Source organism: Alexandromys fortis, unplaced genomic scaffold, assembly GCF_014885135.2.
Source record: "Alexandromys fortis isolate MF-2015 unplaced genomic scaffold, M_Fortis_MF-2015_v1.1 scaffold_261, whole genome shotgun sequence".
In the NCBI taxonomy this organism is placed as follows: Eukaryota; Metazoa; Chordata; class Mammalia; order Rodentia; family Cricetidae; genus Alexandromys; species Alexandromys fortis.
Genome location: NW_026068144.1, coordinates 22825 through 36966, shown reverse-complemented (window position 1 = coordinate 36966; position 14142 = coordinate 22825). Strand labels below are relative to the sequence as shown.

The 14142-nt window shown below is 40.1% G+C and overlaps 1 pseudogene; it reads left to right on the top strand.

Annotated features, from left to right (window-relative positions):
- The first annotated feature begins 1841 nt into the window (after nucleotides 1-1841).
- On the top strand, nucleotides 1842-2690 carry LOC126491316 (E3 ubiquitin-protein ligase RNF220-like; annotated as a pseudogene).
- The last annotated feature ends 11452 nt before the right edge of the window (nucleotides 2691-14142 follow it).

Sequence of the window (14142 nt, the reverse complement as noted above, 5' to 3'; positions counted from 1 at the left end):
CAATAAAGGAAACACAAACTAAGGGAATTATGGACACCATGAAAAGACCAAATCTAACAATAATAAGGATAGAAGAAGGTAAAGTCCAACTAAAAAGCACAGAAAGTACATTCAACAAAATCATAGAAGAAAACTTTCCCAAACTAAAGAAAGACATGCTTAAGAAAGTGCAAGAAGCTTACAGAATACTAAGAAGACTGAACAATAAAAAGTCCCCTCCCCACATAATAATCAAAACACTGCATACACAGAATAAAGAAAGAATATTAAGGGCTGCAAGGAAAAAGGTCAAGTAACATATAAAGGCAGACTGATCAGAATTACACCTGACATGTCAATGGAAACTAGGAAAGTCAGAAAGTCCTGGTCAAACGCTATGTAGACATTAAGAGACCATGGATGCTAGCCCAGAGTACTATACCCAGGAAAACTTTCAATCACGATATATGGACCAAACAAGATATTCCATGACAGAACCAGATTTAACCAATACCTAGCCACAAACCTAGCTCTACACAAAGTAGGAGAAGGAAAACACCAACCCAAGGAAGTAGCTACATCCACAAAATCACAGGCAATAGAAGATCTCACAACATCAAAGCCCAAAGAAGGGAAGAACAGACACAGTCTTATCACCAACAACCAAAACTAAATAACAGGTACTAGCAATCACTGGTCATTAATATCCCTTAATATAAATGGACTCCACTCACCTATAAAAAGACACAGGCTAACAGATTGGATATAAAAACAGAATCCATCCTCTTCTGCAGCATACAAGAAACACAGTTCAACCTCAAAGACAAACATCGCCTCAGAGTAAAGTGTTGGGAAAAGTTCCAATTAAATGAACCTAAGAAACAAGCTCATGTAACTATTCTAATATCTAACAAAATAGACTTCAAACTAAAATCAATTAAAGGAGACAAAGAAGGACATTTCATATTAGTCACAGGAAAAATCCATCAAGAGGAAATCTCAATACTGAACATCTATGTCCTAAATAAAGGGACCCCCTATTGTTGCTTAAATCACACACTAAACCTCACACAATAGTAGTGGAATACTTGAACAACCCACTGTCACCACTGGACAGGTCTTCAATACACAAACTTAACAAAGAAATAAGGGAACTAACAGATGTTATAACCCAAATGGACTTAACAGACATCTATAGAACATTCCATCCAAACATAAAAGAATATACCTTCTTCTCAGAACCTTATGGAACCTTCTCAAAAATTGAACACATACTAGGTAACAAAGCAAACCTCCCTAGATACAAAAAAAAAAATTGGAATAACCCCATGCATCTTATCAGATCACCATGATTTAAAATTAGAATTCATCAACACTAATTTCAGAAAGCCCACAAACACATGGAAATTAAACAATGCTCCCCTGAATCACAAATAACTCAAGGAAGAAATTAAAGACTTCCTAAAATTCAACTAAAATGACCATACAATATACACAAATTAATGGGACACAATGAAAGCGTTGTTAAAAGGAAAGTTCATAACACTAAATGCCTACATAAAAACATTATTTTGAGTGAGGTAACCCAGACACAGAAAGACAATTATCAAATGTAAAAAGACAAGATCTCCTGAGTAAATTGGGAGCATGGGGACCTTAGGGGAAGGGTTGAAGGGGGAGAGGCGAGGCAGGGAGGGGACCAGAAAAAAATGTAGAGCTCAATAAAAATCAATAAAAAAAAAAGAACCGGAGAGAACCAACATGGCCGCTGCGGCTTCTGGAACTTAGTGGGGGCAGAGCGCCAGAGGCTGGGGCTGCATCTAGTCTCAGCCAGGGGTCCCCTTAGAGCAGCCCTGGCAGCTATGCCAAGGACCCTGAGCGGCCAGTGGAGCAAGGGGCCAGGCGAGAGGGAAGAAGTAGACCTTCCTGTGAGTGCAAGTCAACCGGCAACCCGACTGAATGCTCATATTGGGAAAATGAACGGAGGAAGCAAGATGAAGGGCAGAAGGAAGGCTCCTGCATGGCTGAGGACTATGCTGTGGACATCGAGCATGAGAGCAGCAACCGTTTTGAGGAGTATGAGCAGTGTGAGCAGAAGTGGATACGAGCCACCACACTCCTGGAAGATGGCTTTCGAGGCTCCGGCTTCATCATGTGCAAAGTGAAAGAACCCAGACAGTGATGCTGACATGGATGTCGATGGAGGTGACACTCTGGAGTATGGGAAACCACAATTCACAGAGGCTGATGTCATCCCTTGCACAGGAGAAGAGCCTGGTGAAGCCAAGGAGAGAGAGGCACTCCGGGGCAGTTCTAATTGGTGGTCCCCCCAGCACCCGCATCACACCTGAGTTCTCTAAATGGGCCAGTAATGAGAGGCCGTCCACCAGCAATGGACGCAGCAAGCAGGAGGCCATGCAGAAGCCCTGCAAGGACAGTGACATTGAGAAAATCACCGAAGATTCAGCTGTAACTACTCCTGAGGCCCTGAAGGCTCGTGTCAGGGAGCTTGAATAGCAGCTATCACAGATGAGTACAAATGCCTCATCTGCATGGATTTGTACTTTATGCCCCTAACGTCGATCCAGTGTTGGCATGTGCACTGTGAAGAATGCTGGCTGTAGACTCTGGGTGCCAAGAAGCTCTGCCCTCAGTGCAATACCATCACAGCGCCTGGAGACCTGCGCAGAATCTACTTGTATATAACGTGAGGGCCTGCTTTTTGGGGTTTCTGTCCTGCCCAGTACCCCACAGCTGGCAAGCCCCAAATAAAATCACACAGAGATCTCCATAAGTTATAAAACTGATTGGCCTAATGGGCTAATGGCTCAGGTTTCTTGCCAACTCTTATAAGTTATATTAACCCATTATTCTTACATACGTTAGCCACATGGCTCAGTATCTTTCTCAGAGGGGCAGCATACATCTTGCCTCCTCGGTGGTCTGGGCAGAACTGCGGGAAGAGCTTCCTTCTTCCCAGAATACTCCTGTTCTCATCGCCCCACCTCTACTTCCTGTCTGGTTGACCCGCCTATACTTTCTGCCTGGCCAATCAGCATTTATTCAAAATATAATTGACAGAATACAGACAATTCTCCCACACCACTTGTAAGTTAGCCATCCCTGCAGGCCTTACCTGGAACAATTCCACCTGCCCCAGCCTCTGTGACAATGAACCCCTTTCCCTTTGTACATAATTGCACACATGTTCCCGGTGTAAATACATGCACATATACACCCAAACACACATATAGGTCTCTGGAGCCAAAGTGGAGCAGCCCTTCCTGCTTGCTCCTTCTGAACTTGGGGACAAAGCCTCTTTTGTCTCTGTTTTTGGAGTAGTGTGGGACAGGATGATAGGGATGGGGCGTAGCAGGACAAGCCTCTGAGATCTGTCTCCTAGACTGACTGACAGTCATGCAAACACCAGACAGAAGCACATATAATATAGATAGTGTATGTTTACAATGTTGTATATAAATTGGACACTTTTCCCTACATGGAAAAAAAAGAGCCCAAAAAATTCCACACTAATCAGTTAACAGAACACCTGAAATCTTTAGAACAAAAAGAAAAAAACTTACTCATGAGGACTAGACAGCAGGAAATAATCAAATTGAGAGCTGAAATCAATAAAATAGAAACAAAGAAAACAATACAAAGAATAAATGAGACAAAGAGTTGGTTCTTTGAGAAAAAATCAACAAAATAGACAAACTAAGCAAAAGGCAAAGAAAGAATATCCAAAGTAACAAAATCACAAATGAAAAGGGAACCTGACAACACATGTGGAGGAAATTCAGAAAATTGTCAGGTCATACTTCGAAAACCTGTACTCCACAAAATTGGAAAACTTAAAGAAATAGAAACAGTCATCAAAGGTCTTCTAACCAAAAAAAGCCCATGACCAGATGGTTTCTGTATGAATTCTACAGAATTCTAGAATTTTCAAAAAAATAATAGTCCTCAAATTGTTCCATACAATAGAAACAGAAGTAACATTGCCAAATGCTTTTTAGGAGACTACAATTGCCCTAATATCCAAACCATGCAAAAACATTATTAAGAAAGAGAGTTACAGACCAATCTCACTTATGAACAATGATACAAAAATGCTCAGTAAAATACTGGCAAACTGAATCCAAGGACACATAAGAAAAATCATTCCCTATGACCAAGTAGACTTCATCCCAGAGATCAATTCACCATATAAACAAACTGAAAGTCCTCTCATTAGATGCTGAAAAGACCTTTGACAAAATACAACATTCCTTCTTGGAGAGAGCAGGGATACAAGGAACATTCCTTAAATCTTTGAAGAAAGAAATTGAAGAAGACACCAGAAAGTAGAAAGATCTCCAATGCTTTGGGGAAGGTAGAATTAACATAGTAAAAATGGTAATCTTACCAAAAGCAATCTACAGATTCAATACAATGCCCAAAAAATTCCCAGCAAAATTCTTCACAGACATCAAAAGAAGGTACTCAACTTCATATGGAAAAGCAAAAAACCCAGGATATCCAAAATGTTCGTGTACAATAAAAGAACTTCTAGAGGCATCACAATCCCTGACTTCAAACTCTACTACGGAGCTACAGTACTGAAAACAGCCTGGTATTGGCGTAAAAACAGACAGGAGGACCAATGGAACCAAATTGAAGGCCCAGATATGAATCCACATACTTTAGAACACCTGATTTTGACAAAAAAAAGCAAAAAAAATCAAATGGAAAAAAGAAAGCATATTTAACAAATGGTGCTGGCATAACTGGATATCACCATGTAGAAGAATGAAAATAGACCTATATCACCATGCACAAAACTCAACTCCAAGTGGAGATCTTAACGTAAAGTCAACCTTATAGAAGAGAAAGTGGGAAATACACTTGAACACATTGGCACTGGAAACCACTTCCTAAATATAAGCCCAGTAGCACAGACACTGAGAGAAACAATTAATAAATGGGACCTCCTGGAACTGAAAAGCTTCTGTAAAGCAAAGGACATGGTCAGCAAGACCAAACAACAGCCTACAGAATGGGAAAAGGTCTTAACTAATGCCACATCAGACAGAGGTCTAATCTCCAAAATATACAAAGAACTCAAGAAATTGGTAATCAAAAGAACAAATAATCCAATCAAAAAATGAGGAGCTAAACAGAGAACTGGCAACAGATGAATTTACAATGGCTGAAAGACACTTAAGGAAATGTTCAACATCATTAGGTATCAGAGAAATGCAAATCAAAAGAACTCTGAGATTCCATCTTATACCTGTAAGAGTGAACAAGATCAAAAACATAACAGCTTATGCTGGAGAGGATGTTGGGGAAAGGGAAAACTCCTGCATTGCTGGTGGGAGTGAAAACTGGTACAGCCCCTTCTGATTTCTCAAAAAATTAGGAAACAACCTTCCTCAAGATCCCGCAATACCACTTTTGGGTATATACCCAAAGAATGCTCAATCACCCCACAAGGACATGTGCTCAAGTATGTTCATTGCAACATTATTCGTCATAGCCAGAACCTGTAAACAACTTAAATGCCTCTCAATCAAAGAGTAGATAAAGAAGATGCGGTACATGTATACAATGGAATGCTACTCAGCAGTAAAAAAACTAAGGGATCTTGAAATTTGCATGCAAATGTTTGGAAGTAGAAAAATCCATCCTGAGTGAGGTAACTCAGACACGGAAAGACAAACATCATATATGTTCCCTCATAAGTGTCTTTTAGACATCAAGCAAATAAAAACCCAATCCCAGAACTTAGACAACAAAGAGGACCCTAAGAGAGACTCATGGGTCTAATCTACATGGAAAGTAGAAAAGGTCAAGATCTCCTGAGTAAATTGAGAGCATGGGGATCACAGGATAGGGTAAAAGCAGAGGGAGGAGGAAGGGAGAGGAGTGGAGAAAAATATAAAGCTCAATAAAAAAAAACAACAAAAAAGAAATGGGTAAACTAAGATATAAGAGTTAGTTAAGAAGTCAGAGCAAAAAAGGTCAAACAGTGCTGGAATTAATATAGTTTCTGTGTGATTATTTGGATTTTGGTGACCAAGAAACCAAAAAGGAGGCACTGTTTACAATGAGAAAAGTGGTCAATACCATGTTGGGGATACCCACTGAAACAGCTAGCTGAGCTAAGGGGAGCTCATCAACTCTGGCATGACAGGGAGGGAAACAGCACAGGTCCAAACTAAGCCCTCTGAGTGTGGGTGACAGTTGTATGGTTGGGTCAGACTGTTGGGCCACTGGAATTAAGACCATAATTTACCCTACTGCTTGTACTGAGGCTTGAGAACCCATTTTTGGATGGGATAGCTTGTTCAGCCTAGATATAGTGGGGAGGGTCTTGATCCTGCTTCAAAGCAATGTGCTAGACTTTGTTGACTCCACGTGGGAAGGCTTACTTATGAGGAGTTGATGCAGGGATAGAAATAGGGGAGAGGTGGAGAGAGCAGGAGGAGGGGAGGGAGTGGGGAGTGGGACTTGTATTTAAATTGAGAAAAGAAAGAAAGGAAGGAAGGAAGGAAGGAAGGAAGGAAGGAAGGAAGGAAGGAAGGAAGGAAGGAAGGAAGGAAGGAAAGGTTAGGTTTAATTATCTCCAATAGTTGAATGTCAATGCCATGTCTTAGTAAGTGTGATAGGCTTTATGAGGAAGATTATTCCACCCCTATATGTTCTTATTTTCTTTGTTTCTCTTTGGTTTTGGAATTTGAAGTTCTGGGCATTGAACCTAGGGGTTTGTGCACATTCTGGCATGCATCCTTCCTATGAACTCCACCCTTAGAAGGTTTTCCCTTTAGTATTTGTTAAGGACATCAGGGTCTGATAAAACATGGCTTACACACTACAAAGCACAATCTTTAGAAAATTTTGTGCATGAAGAGGAGAGTTGGACAAATTACATCATTCTGTATTCCAAAGTATTAGCTGCATCTCTACAGAGTCTAGAGAGACTCTGTGACAGTGGAAGGAACACTGTAGAGTTTGTTCTTTGAGCAACTGTCTTCACAGAGGTTTTTGTACCTAACTTGCCATGGGCAACCACACTAGGTAGTGAATCCAAATGAACTTCTTCCCTTAAGAGGTAACGTGAAAAGAGTTGGTATTATGGTAATACATGTAAGGTTCTTGTATCATGTTATTGTGAATTTTGTTATTCTTTGCATTTATAGTGATGAGGACTGGCTGAAAGCTCCCATGTGAGTTACTTAATCTTTACCACTGAGCCACAATTCCACTTGGTAGTGGTACAAATCCCCTTCCTGAGTCGTGGGGGATGCTAAGAAGATCCAATAAGCATCTCTTGGAACAAAGACAAAATTCAAATCAGCCACAAAATAGTATCTCTGTAACTTGTCGTTTGGGATATTGATTTAGGTTAAGATGCCACCTTCTCTGTCTGATAGTATTCAGGTCATAGATATTTGTACAACAATTTATTAAAAGTACTAAGTTCTGTTTGCCTTTGAAATATAAAGGGAATGGACATGGAGAGTTCTTCATATATTTGTTGTATATAAACCAATACCCACATGAAGACTATCTAGAATTGGTGTCAAAGTATATGTGGTAAAAAATAACTTTAGCCTTGGCATTTAATAGTCATATTTTCTACAGTTGTTTATAGCACATTTTGTCTTTCTCTTTAGTAATAAGGCGAAGAGCTAACCAGATGCTAACCAGAAGGTAAGAGCGTATGGGTTTGAAAATACACTGAGTATCTGGAGAATGTAAACTTTGGAAACTGTGCTTTCCTCTGTGTAAGTCAATATCGCCATCTTTACTTCTTCTTTAATCACAAGCTGAGTAAATACTTGTAGAGCACACAATTTTGAAATTACTGATTACACCCAGTTATAGTATGATAGAAAGAATCCATGGTTAGAGAGATGGTAAAGGGCTAGAGAGATGGCTCAGCCATTAAAGGCTAGGCTCACAACCATAAATATAAGAGAGATGGTAAAGTGCTTGCCATGCATGAGTGATAATGGGAGTTTGGATGCCCAGAATTCACATGAGGCCTGATGGTCTTGTGTGCATCTGTCATCTTGGGAGCTGCCAGTGAGGTGGGAAGGACACAGAGAATCCCCAGAAGTTTACTGAATAGTTAGTTGAGAATTTGTTTTCAAAACAAGAGACCCAGGCACACTTGCACCCTGGAATGCATGTATGTACTTGAAATCACACACACATGCAAGTGCACTGCATACATCATACACATTTATTTAAAATATTAGCTTTAGGTCATTATCAGGTCAGTAATATGCCTGGGTCAAGTTATCTGCTGGCAAGAATTACAAGGCTGGGTTTAAGACCCTCCCAGGCTTTGCTGAAGTTTCCTTAAGAATGGGCTTATGGACATGATTCTGCACATAGGTAAACAGCTCTCGCAAAGAGTTCCACAACAGTGGTGAAAATCAAGGTAGGTGGAAGGTTGCAAAATGAATTGGTTCTTCCAGAGCTTACCAACTTCAAGCGCTGGCCTTTGGAGCCGTGAGCTGTAGTTCAGATGGAGTGGAGCTGAGGGGACAGTGTTGCTCCCCAGTGTTCTGTAAAGACTCAGCACCATACAGAAGTGTTTGCTGAGCATTAGAATGGCCATGTGACAGTTTCATCACAAACCTGTGAATCAAAAACAGCTTTAAAGCACGAAAAGATGGTGACTTTGAGAGTGCTGCCTCTTCAGTGCTTAGAGGTAGAGATCAGTTTCATGTTCTACCAAACTACCCATCGGGAGAGAACATGACACTCAATGAAATGCCTAAAATGTTTCATGGTTTTCTTGGGTTTCTTTGAGGGATTTGTTAATTTCTTCCAATTTTTTGTTTGTCTTCTCTTCCATTTCTTTAAGGGACTTTTTCACTTCCTCTTTAAAGGCCACCATCATTTTCATAAAGTTAAGTTTAAAGTCATTTACTTCTGCTTCTTCCAGGTTAGGCTGTTAAGTCTCCCTTTTGTGTGTCCGCTGGGTTCTGGTGTTACCTTGTTGAATTTTACATTGTGGAGGAATTGTTGCATTGGCTCCTACCCATCTCTTCCTTCAAATGAGGCCAGCAGTGTCTTTGCTTCTCGGTCCAGTCCTTGCTGTGGCTGTCTGAGTATTTGGGAGTTTTTCTTGGTTTGCTCTGTACTGTCAATGTCTGTCTCAGAAAGCCTCTGAGGTCTCTGCTCTCTTGGTCTTTTCTGCTGGTTTGCTCTCTTGATGTCTCTCTTAATCCCCTAAGTGTTGTAGCATGCTCTTGATCTGCTCAGTGTTATAGCAAGCTCTCAGCTCTTAGGCAGGGTGTGGTTAGTAGCTTGGGAGGTCCAGTGGATGTATTTGGGTTTGGGGGGAACCTAGCCACTGGAAACTCACTGCTGGCTGGCTAGAAAAGCCTAGAGAGTTGGGGAAGGGCCCTTGGGTTTTGTCCCACTGGGAAGGTAGAAAAGAGTGGGGCATCCAGCCTTGTGTCTGTTCTTTCACCACTTAGGTCCCCTCAGTTTGGGTGCAAGCTGAGTTTCAGAGTTCCATGGCCCCTAAAATGTTTCTTAATACTGAAGGGACCATAGTGCTCTAGGGCTATGGGAAGAAGAATGAGTTAGGAGCATTGAGTGCATTGAGCACATAAACCCAAAGCTTCCAGTTACTTCAGCCCTCAGAACAAAGTGTGTGGAAGAACCTCCATATTCCTTCTTGTGTGTGTATGTGAATGTGTGTGTTTTGTGTGTTCATTAATTTCCACCTTCATGTTCAGTTCCACCTACTAATTTGGCTTTGCTATGTTCCTGTTTCTCTGTGGCTCTAATATGCATCATTAAGTTATTTGAGATGTTTCTTATTGTTTTTAATATAGGTACTAATAGCTATTTATTTCTTTTTGAATATGATGCTAACTGTATACCAAGATCAAGCACTTTTACATTTGTCAATTTTAGAGAATTTTATAATTTTTTCTTAAATCTTGTGATAGATAATTTATTTCTCAAAGACAGAGACATCTGAGTTAAATGACATACTGTCAAATTGACCTAACTGACATCTATAGACCATCCTATCCAAATACTTCAGAATATAAATTCTTCTTAGCAATGCCTGGAATATACATAAACTTATGGAGACTGAACAACACACTAGTATATGTGTTGTTTTAATCAGGATGTAAATTATTTCCCTGTCTTCGACATGAGAAAAAGTTGTAAGGAAACCATTCACTAATCATAGTTAACCGTTGAAGCACAAATTAATTTTTTTGTAAATGCCTAATGTAAGATATATTAGAAAATCAAAAAGAAAGAAGAGCATTCGGTAAATGTTTTTCATGTGAATTTTAATTAATACTCTAAAAATATTCCACAGTGAAGCTGTACCTCTGGAGCAGGTGAAATCTGTATTTCAAACATCTACGTCTGTACAGATCAGAGAAGGTAAGACTAAACCTTTTAAAGATTGTATATTTTCTGTATATGTGTATGCATCACCACACGTGGACTTGGTGCTTGTGGAGGTCAGAAGATGGGGTTGGACGCTTGCAACTGGTGATGGTGAGCCACTGTGTGGTGGCTGCAAACTGGGCCTGGATTCTCTTTAAGACAAGCTGTGCTCTTAACTGCTGAGCCATCTCTCCAGTCCCAGGTAAAAGTTTGAAAATGACAAATGCTAAGTGGTTTAAGCACTAAATAAAAATAAAAATGTAAAGAGTTCAAATAGGGAGTTAAGGAAACCACATGAAAATTGTAGTTAAATTGATTCTTTGTCTTTTTGAATGCAGTAAGCCTGCATTTTTGAAGGCAGAATTACTTAAGAAAAATTTCAGATCTGAAAAGATACTATCTAAAAAATGTTGGTGTTTTTCATTTTATTGACTGTTATCTTGGTAAAAATAAGGGGGGAAAACCCTATTACACAATATGGGTTCCTCTTAGTCACACAGTAACAAGTTGACTTTTTATAAAAAAAAAACAGATATTTCTTTTAGCTTTTAACAATAAACACACTGTATTATGTATGCATATCATTAATCAGATACTGCCTCTAAAATACTATTATGTCACAACCCAAAGGTACAATATTTAATCCTTTTTATTATTTTATGCCTAATAAAATTACTTAATCATTTGAATGAAATATACAGGAATCATTGGTGTCTTTTTTTGTGGAGAACAACAGTATGAGGAAAGAGTTAGTGAGATCATAATTTATACATGTAGCCACATAAATTTATCCAAGTCAGATAATACTCTCACAAACACTGTTGCCCTGCTCCTTCTCTGCTTCTCTCTCACTAAGAGATGCACTCCAGGGTACATAACTATTGTCGGAGGGATCTTTCCCATTGTCCTGTTCATGAGAAGCAGTTAAAGCTAATCACGATCATCCTTTATACTGCATGTAAGACAGGGACCAGAGCTAGATCCAAAGAGTTTATTAGTATCTTTCTCAGATGTGAACAGCCTAGGTGCCTTATCCCAGACAGGTTTCGTTTTAACTAAAGAATTTATCTTTTATTTGAATAAATTTTTATTAAAAATTTCCACCTCCTTCCCTCCTCCCATTTCCCTCCCACTCTCCCCATTCTGCCTCCCCCTCCCTCTCCAGTCCTAAGAGCAGTCAGGGTTTCCTTCCCTGTGGGAAGTCCAAGGTCCCCCCCCCCTATCCAGGTCTAGGAAGGTGAGCATCCAAACAGACTTGACTCCCACAAAGCCCGTCCATGCAGTAGAATCAAAACCCAGTGCCATTGTCCTTGGCTTCTCAGTTAGCCCTCATTGTCAGCCACATTCAGAGAGTCCGGTTTGATCACATGCTCCATTAGTCCAAGTCCAGCTGGCCTTGGTGAGCTCCCATTAGATCAGTCCCACCATCTCAGTGGGTGGACTCACCCCTCGCAATCCTGACTTCCTTGCTTATGTTCTCACTCCTTCTGCTCCTCATTTGGACCTTGGGAGCTCAGTCCAGTGGTCCAATGTGGGTCTCTGTCTCTATCTCCATCCATCACCAGATGAAGGCTCTATGGTGATATGCAAGATATTCATTAGTGTGGCTATAGGATAAGGCCAGTTCAGGAACCCTCTCCTCTGCTGCCCAAGGAATAAGCTGGGGACATCTCCTTGGACACCTGGAAACCCCTCCAGAATCAAGTCTCTTGCCAACCCTAAAATGGCTCCCTTAATTAAAATATCTACTTCCCTGCTCCCACATCCACCCCTCCTCCATCCCAACCACCCCATTCTCTCAAGCTTTCCCCATCCTACCCTTCTCTCTTCTCTCTCCCCATTTCCCCTTACTCCCATCCCACCCTCACCTCCATGTTCCCCCACTTTTGCCTAGCAATCTTGTCTCCTTCCAATATCCAGGAGGATAAATATATGTTTTTCTTTGGGTTCACCTTCTTATTTAGCTTCTCTAGGATCACGAATTATAGGCTCAATGTCCTTATTTATGGCTAGAATCCAGTTATGAGTGAGTACATACCATATTCATCTTTTTGGGTCTGGGTTATCTCACTCAGTAAAGTGTTTTCTATTTCTATCCATTTGCATGCAAAATTCAAGATGTCATTGTTTTTTTTATGGATGAGTAAACCTCTAAAGTGTATATGTGCCATACCTTCTTTATCCATTCTTCTATTGAGGGGCACCTAGGTGGTTTCCAGGTTCCGGCTATTACAAATAATGCTGCTATGAACATAGTTGAACAAATGCTTTTGTAGTTTGATTGGGCATCTCTTGGGTATATTCCCAAGAGTAGAATTGCTGGGTCCTGAGGTAGTTTGACTCCCAGATTCCTGAGAAACCACCACAATGATTTCCAAAGCAGTTGCACAAGTTTGCATTGCCACCAACAATGGATGAGTGTTCCCCTTACTCCACATCCTCTACAGCATAGGCTATCATTGGTGTTTTTGATTTTAGCTACTCTGACAGGTGTAAGATGGTATCTCAAAGTTGTTTTGATTTGCATTTCCCTGATTGCTAAGGAGGTTGAACATGACCTTAAGTGTCTTTTGGCCATTTGAACTTCTTGTATTGAGAATTCCCTGTTCAGTTCAGTACCCCATTTTTTAATTGTGTTAATTAGAGTTTTAATGTCTAGTTTCTTGAGGTTTTTATATGCTTTGGAAATCAGACCTTTGTCTGATGCGGGGTTGGTGACGATCTTCTCCCAATCAATAGGTTGCCTTTTTGTCTAAATGATAGTGTCCTTTGCTTTACAGAAGATTCTCAGTTTCAGGAGGTCCCTTTTATTCACTGTTGCTATATTGTCTGTGCTACTGGGGTTATACCTAGGAAGTGGTCTCCAGTGCCCATGTGTTGTAGACTACTTTCCACTTTCTCTTCTATCAGTTTCAGTGTGGTCAGATTAATATTGAGGTCTTTAATCCATTTGGACTTGAGTTTTGTGCATCGTGATATATATGGATCTATTTTCATTCTTCTACAGGTTGACATCCAGTTATGCCAACACAATTTGTTAAAGATGCTTTCTTTCTTCCATTGTATAATTTTAGCTCCTTTGTCGAAAATCAGGTGTTCATAGGTTTGTGGATTAATATCTGGGTCTTCGATTGGATTCCATTGGTCAACATCTCTGTTTCTATGCCAATACCAAGCTGTTTTCAATACTGTAGCTCTGTAATAGATTTTTAAGTCAGGGATGATAATGCTTCCGGAAGTATTTTTATTGTATAGGATTGTTTTGGCTATCCTGGGTTTTTTGTTTTTTCATATAAAATTGATTATTGTTCTCTCAAGGCCTGTGAAGAATTTTGTTGGGATTTTAAAGGGGAGTGCATTAAATCCATAGATTGCTTTTGGTAGAATTGCCATTTTTACTATGTTGATCCTCCCAATCCAAGAGCAAGGGAGGTCCTTCCATTTTCTGATATCCTCTTCAATATCTTTCTTCAATGCCTTAAAGTTCTTGTCAAATAGATCTTTCACTTCCTTGGTTAGAGTTACCCAAGATATTTTATGCTATTTGTGGCTATCATGAAAGGTGATGCTTCTCTGATTTCCCTTTCTGCTTCTTTATCCTTTGTGTATAAGAGGGCGACTGATTTTTTTGGAGTTGATCTTGTATCCTGCCACGTTACTAAAGGTTTTTATCAGCTGTAGGAGTTCTTTGGTGGAGTTGTTGGGGTCTATCATATCATCTGCAAATAATGAAAGTTTAAC